General features: G+C 37.6%; 1 non-coding gene across 1 annotated transcript; it reads left to right on the plus strand.

Moving 5' to 3' along the window:
- The first annotated feature begins 6,036 nt into the window (after positions 1 to 6,036).
- Positions 6,037 to 6,138, plus strand: LOC114688542. Its single transcript, XR_003733796.1, has one exon. It is a non-coding gene; the product is annotated as a U6 spliceosomal RNA (small nuclear RNA).
- Positions 6,139 to 7,033: the final 895 nt, after the last annotated feature.

Genomic DNA, 7,033 nt, shown 5'->3' on the forward strand with positions numbered 1-7,033 from the left:
TCGAAGAGGTGAAAAAGTCTTTCTGAAAGCGTTTTCTTGGGTTTTCCTTCAGGAAGACTTTTCAGATGTCTACTGTTTAGCAATAAGTAAAGACATTGACAAATTCAGTGAATTTCTTCTGGTTCTACAGTGGAATTTTTAATGTGCAATGAGGTATGAATAGAGCACAATGGTAAACATTTATCTGATTTCTCTGTAATATAAATTTTCTGTTGTACAATATTTCAGGAAATAATTAAAGGCTTGGTGACACAGATTGTCTTCACTATGAATTTTTTGAGGTTGATAAAGTAAAATGTTTTAATTAAAGGCTTCCCACATGGCCACATATTCAGAATTTTTCCTCACTATAAACTCTTGTGTTTTGTAAGATTCAACAATTCCTTCAAGGCTTTCACAAGTTTCTCAAGTTCATAATGATTCTCTAGTGTGGGGAGTGCTTTGGTCCCTTTGGACAGAGCTCTGAAAAACCATATACCATATTATTTACTATGGAAAGTTTTTTCTCCAGTATGAATTTTCTGATGTCTTTTAAGGTTTGCCAACGTGGTAAAGGATTTGTCACATTCACTACATTTGTAAGGTTTCTCTCCTGTATGAATTCTGTAATGGATGTTAAGGTGTGATAAGTGATAGAAGGCTTTACCACATTCTTTACAACCATGAGGTTTCTCTCCTGCATGGATTTTCTGATGTGTTCTAAGAGATGAAGATTTGGTAAATGATTTGTCACATTCATAACATTTGTAAGGTTTCTCTCCAGTGTGGATTCTGTAATGGACTTTAAGGTGTGATAGTTGATAGAAGGCCTTACCACATTCTTTACAACTATGAGGTTTCTCTCCTGCGTGGGTTTTCTGATGTGTTTTAAGAGAAGAATGTTTAGCGAAGGATTTGTCACATTCCTCACATTTATAAAGTTTTGCAGCATGAGTGCTCTGATGTCTCCTACAAGTTGAGCAGTGCGTAAAGGATCTGTCACATTGACTACATTTGTAAGGTTTCTCTCCAGTATGGATTCTGTCATGGCTTTTAAGACAGGACAACTGAGAAAAGCCCTTACCACATTTTTTTACATTGTAAGGTTTCTCTCCAGTATGGGTTCTGTAATGGACTTTAAGATATGACAACTTACAAAAGCACTTACCACATTCTTTACATTTGTAGGGTTTCTCTCCAGCATGAATTTTCTGATGTATTTCTAAGGGTTGAACACTGGGTAAAGGATTTGTCACATTCCTTACATTTGTAAGGTTTCTCTCCGGTATGGTTCTGTCATGTTTTTTAAGTTGGGACAATATATAAAAAAGACTTACCACATTCTTTACATTTGTAAGGTTTTCTCCAGTATGAATTTTCTCATGTGTTCTAAGAGATGAGCACCGGGTAAAGGATTTGTCACATTCCTGACATTTATAAAATTTTCCAGCATGCATATTCTGATGTTCTTTAAGAGATGAGCAGTAGGTAAAGGATTTGTCACATTCCTGACATTTGTAAGGTTTCTCTCCGGTATGGGTTCTGTCATGTTTTCTAAGTTGGACAGCATATAAAAGGACCTACTACATTCCTTACATTGGAAAGGTTTTTCACCAGTGTGAATTTTCTCATGTGCTCTAAGAGATGAGCACCGGGTAAAGGACTTGTTACATTTCCAACATTTGTAAAGTTTTCCAGCATGCATATTCTGATGTTCTCTCAGAGATGAGCAGTAGGTGAAGGATTTGTCACATTTCCTGACATTGATAAAGTTTTCCCTCATGGATGTTCTGATGTTCTTTAAAGAGATGAACAGTAGGTAAAAGATTTGTCACATTTCTTACATTTGAAAGGTTTCTCGCCAGGATGAATTCTGTAATGGGTTTTAAGGTCAGATAACCACTTAAAGGACTTGTCACATTCTGTGCATTTCCATAGTTTCTTTCCAGTACAAGTTCTCTGATGTGTACTGAGGCTTGAGCAGCCCTGAAGGATTTCCCACATTCCCTGAAGTAGTGTGGTTTTTCTCCATTATGAATTCTTACCTGTACAAGCTTGGAGGTAAAGCCAAAAGACTGATCACATTTGTTATATTTATACTCTTTCTTTCCTATGAAGATTCCATGACTCTGACTTATGTTTGAAAATAAAACTTAAAGATTTGCCAACATCTTTTATATTTGCAAAGTTCTTCTCCAGTGTGCATGCTTTCATGTCTACTGAAGTGTATGGATTCAATATAGTCATCCCTGTGATTTTGTATCCATCTGTTTTTGTAGCAGTTTTCTGTAGTATTATTTGTTTTGTACAGTGTCCATTTGGGATTCGCACAACATCTGTTGAACAGCCACCTGCTCATAGACAATACATTTTGAGTTTTGATCAAAGACCTTCTCAGATTCACCACACATCTGTTGGTACTCTAGAAAAAGAGCACAATTAGGGTGAATAGAATTGATGCATGATGAAACAGATTCAATATCTGAGTTCTCTAAGTAAATACAATTCTCTAGAAAAGAGCTGTTATGGAATAATTTTTTTGTACACTGTAAAGATGTGTCTTTGCCAAGGCACCTTCTGATTGGATTAATAAAAGAGATTACTGGCCAGTAGCTAGGCAGGAGGTATTGTGGGGATAGCAAGACACAGAGGATGTTAAGAGAAGAAGGGCAGAATCTGAGAAGTCTCAAGTGAGATACAGAGGAAGCAGGAGATAAACATGCAGTGCTGAAGCAAGGTACCACCATGTGGCAGAGATAAGAAATATGGGTTAATTTAAAATGTAAGAGTTAGCTAGTAACCAGCCTAGACTATTGGCCGAGCATTTATAATTAATAATAAGTATCTGTATGGTTATCTGGGAGTGACTACTGAGACACAGAAGAACTCTGCTTACACAGAGCTCTTAGCAAAGACTTCCCTTTCACTATCATTGTGTGGAAGCTACTGCATGGATGCTCAGAAGAAACTCCACTCTGATCTCCACCACAGATAACAGCCTTTTAGTCCTTATCTAAACTGTATTTGTAAAAAAGTAGGACAAATAGTTGAGGAAACAGTAAACTTTGGGAACAGAGCTCTCTGATGGATTACATTTGAAAAATGTTACTCTGCCAAAATTCCCTCAGAAATATTATATAACTATTTAATCCAAAATATCTCCACTTAATAAGTGTATTGCTTGTACATCCTTCCTCAGAATATTCAAATTTCTTTTAAGTTTAAATTTTTTTCTTATAAACTTGATAGAGCTAGGTATGGTACAGCATGACGTTAATCCCAGAATTTATCAGACAGAGGCAGGCAGGTCTCTGTGAATTCTACTCCAGCCTGGTCTACATATCGAGTCCCAGAATAGCCAGAGCTACATAGAGAGATCCTGTCTCAAAAACAAACAAACAAAAATCATGATAGAGATTTTTTTTTTCTTAAAGACACATAAAAATCATTGAAAGTAATGGATGTAAAGAAAGTACTTTTGCTAAATATCCAAAGCTGAAGATCAAATGGGGCAGGGATGTCATGGGTAGTTGTTATGCACTCTTTATTTCAAACCCTATACTGTCTGGTATCTACAAAGTCAGTCCTGTGTTCCCTGTCTTTCCTTAAATAGAAATTATAAAGGTCACTCACTACTTTCACTGATTTCTAAGGTTGTTTTCTGGAAGGATCTTTGTGTGTTTCTCCCATGGGGAAAGCCAATACATGTAATATGAAGACATGGCTGCAAGAAAGGAAATTACAGAGATATCCTACTTCATGAACTCATGTTAGATTATAACCTACACTATTATTCCAACTTGAAGACATTAGCAAGGTGGTAGTATAGAAAATTTCATATTCTCGTGCTAGCATATAGTACATAACAAAACCAACATTCACTGACAACATTGTTCAGCAAGATTGCTAAAATAATTAGGAGCTTGCCATTACACAGTAGAATAAGACATTAAGTTTAAGTAAGGAAGGAACAAGGATAATCATTTCTTAGATATTCAGACAATTTTTTTCTTTCTCTAATTAGAATACTAAAATTAGTGGAAGGCCAAGATAGAAAGCCCAGTGTTGAAAAGCAATAAATTCTGTGTGCGATGAATGAGAGAGAGAAAACTGGAACAGAGCAGGTTTCAAGTCAGCAGCAGAAACAGGGCTCCGAAAATTAAACACAGAACTAGGAGAGATTCACCAGACAAAACAACTCTGTGCCACTGTCTCAAGGACATATACAAGACTAGTTCTGAAAGTATAAAATAGTAACAGTGAGATTCCATTCTTCTTGATCAGAATATCAGTGCCACAGACACTGGAACCCAAAAAATGTGTAGGAGCCAGGCAGTGGTGGCGCATACCTTTAATCCCAGCACTTGGGAGGCAGAGCCAGGTAGATTTCTGTGAGTTAGAGGCCAGCCTTGTCTACAGAGTGAGATCCAGACAGGCACCAAAACTACACAGAGAGAACCCTGTCTCTAAAAACAAAACAAAACAAACAAAAAGAATGTGTAGGATGTGGATGTGTTTTTATATGAAATCACTTTATATATAACCAGTTGACATATTTTCAGGTGCTGGCTTTGGCAAGCCCTGTAGTATGCAAAAATAAAATAATTATAAAGGATCATGACTGAACTTTATAATAGAATGAAAACAGTAAAAATTAATATGAATAGTAAAGAAGTTAAGATAGTCATGAGAAATACAGAAAACTTTGTAAAAAGTGTTAGTATGTTCGTTACTTTCAGTGATTTTCTTAAAATCATATCGAAGTAGAAGATGCAAAATGCTTCAAGAATTGAGACAGAGCGGCTGGAGAGACGGCTCAGCGGGTGCTCTCCAGAGGACCCAGGCTGAATATGTAACATGCACATGGCAAACTCCAGCCTTCTGTAACTTCAGCTCCAGGGCATCCAAGGGTACCAGGTACACAAGTTTTGTACAAACATACATGCAGACAAAGCCTCCATACACAAAAATTACATGCATAAAGCCGGGTGGTGGTGGTACACACTTTTAATCCCAGCACTCAAGAGCAGAGGCAGGCAGATCTCTGTGAGTTGAGGCCAGCCGGATCTACAGAGTGAGTTCCAGGATAGCTTGAAAGCTACACAGAGAAACCCTGTCTGGGGAAGGGGGGGGATGGATACATACATAGATACATAAAAATTAAAATGAATTTAAGAAAAAAGAATTAGATTAAAATATATATTTTCTGCCATAAATCTACTTCAAATCTAAGGACACAAAATGTTGAATGAAGAAATTTTAATAAGATATCTGTGGTGGTTTGAATGAGAACGCATTTCACAGGCTCATATATTTGCATGCTTAGTCCTCAGCTGATGAACTGAGAAAGGATTAGGAATTGTGCCCTTGTTAGAAAAGTATTGCTGGAAGTGAACTCTGAGGTTTTAATAGCTAACACCAGGCTAGGTGTCACTCTGCTGCCTTTGGGTTAAGATGTAGAATGCTCAACTACTGTTCCAGCACCATGCCATCCTGCCTCCCACATGCTCCCCACTGTGGCTGAAGTTTTCTCCAGTCCTGCCTGGCCCACGGTCAGGACAAATCTCTCTCACCCACCAGTCCCGCAGCTACTCCTACCCAACCGAGTAAACACACAGAGGCATATTATTTAAACTGTTTGACCTAATGGCTCAGGCTTCTAGCTATCTAGTTCTTCTATCTTAAATTAACCCATTTTTATTAGTCTATAAATTGCCACATGGCTTGTGGCTTACGGGTACCTTACATCTCACTTGTTATGGCGGCGGGGGCTGGCAGCATCTTTCTGACTCAGCCTTCCACTTCCCAGAATTTTCCGCTCTCCTTTTCCTGCCTATACTTCCTGCCTGAATACTGGCCAATCAGTGTTTTATTTATTAACCAATCAGAGCAACACATTTAACATACAGAACATCCCACAGCACCCCACCATGATGATAACTGACTAACCCTTTGAAAACTATACTCAAACCTCCAATTAAATGCTTTCTTTCCTAAGAGTTCCCTTGGTCATGGTGTCTCTTAACAACAATAGTGAGTAAGACTGTACTCAATGGTGCGCTCATGGACAGCGCTTACACTAAAACTGGAATGACATACAGATTAGAATTGCCCCTGCACAAGGGTGACATGCAAATTCATGAAGGATTCCATATTAAGAAAATCAAATTCTGGGCAGTGGTGGTACATGCCCTTAATCTCAGGAAGAGGCAAGTGGTTCTCAAGTGGGTTCAAGACCAGCCTATTCACACAGAACTAGTCCTAGGATAGCCAAGGCTAAACAAAGAAACCCTGTCTTGAAATAAACAAAACAAAACAAAATGAAAAGAAAGAGAAAAGGGATCACATGACTATAGATAGCAATAAAGAACTGAAGTATTCAAGTAAAATAACAGGCAATTCAAATCAACATCATCAAAATTAAAATAAAGAATACTAACCAAGAATAAAATGGTCCATTCCCTATAAAGGATTTTTTTTTTTCCTATAAAGGATTTTATATGGATGCATTTCATAGCATATTTTCCTAATACATGAAACAAACATTGAAAGGAATGAAAAAATAATACATGATGAAAAAATACATGATGATTATAGAACCTTTCAATATCTACCATGTAACGATAGATGATGATAATAGACAGAATGTCAGGTCTGGAAAGAAGCACACAAACAGCATGAGACGTATTATTGCTAGCAGCCCTTCTGAGACTCACCCACATGGAAGGACACATCAGTCTACTCAAACTTAAAAGAACATGCTGCAGGATGAATCCTGTCTTACTAATTGAACAATCATAAAAAGAAATGATGAATGTGCCAGGCATTGTGGCTCATGCCTTTAATCCCAGCACTCAAGAGGCAGAGGAAGGCAGATCTCTGAGAGTTCGAGGCTAGCCTGGTCTACAAAGTGAGTTCCAAGACAGCCAGGGCAACTCAGAGAAACCTTGTCTGGAAAAACAAACCAACAAACAAAAAAATTATAGCAATTAAAATCACTTAGTATTGGCCTAAGGACAGTAACTGAAGACATGAATCATTACTAAGACAGAAT

This window comes from Peromyscus leucopus, unplaced genomic scaffold (genome assembly GCF_004664715.2).
Source record: "Peromyscus leucopus breed LL Stock unplaced genomic scaffold, UCI_PerLeu_2.1 scaffold_1395, whole genome shotgun sequence".
NCBI classification, from domain to species: Eukaryota; Metazoa; Chordata; class Mammalia; order Rodentia; family Cricetidae; genus Peromyscus; species Peromyscus leucopus.